Genomic DNA, 351 nt, shown 5'->3' on the forward strand with positions numbered 1-351 from the left:
TCAATTATCTTTCAGTAAAAAGCATATAATCTTATAAATAATATTGTGAATCTCATCCATAATAAAGGCATTCACTGAATACCTTGCACGACTAACATAACCTTTCATTGACTCGTCCACGCTCACTTTAGTAACACAGTACCCAATACATTTTTTTTCTCTCTTTTTAAACATCTTTATCATCATTACACCATAAATAACACCTGGCATTCCTACTGACTCGCCCTGACTATAAGCCAAGGGATGGGTGTGTGCTTGGTCTCTCCTGTGGCTTCCTTATTCCATTTCCACGTCCCTTACTATCCCCGCGCTGGGGCTACCCTCGCCATCCGTGAAAACCTTAAAGCCACA

This window comes from Penaeus monodon, chromosome 28 (genome assembly GCF_015228065.2).
Source record: "Penaeus monodon isolate SGIC_2016 chromosome 28, NSTDA_Pmon_1, whole genome shotgun sequence".
Taxonomy (NCBI): Eukaryota; Metazoa; Arthropoda; class Malacostraca; order Decapoda; family Penaeidae; genus Penaeus; species Penaeus monodon.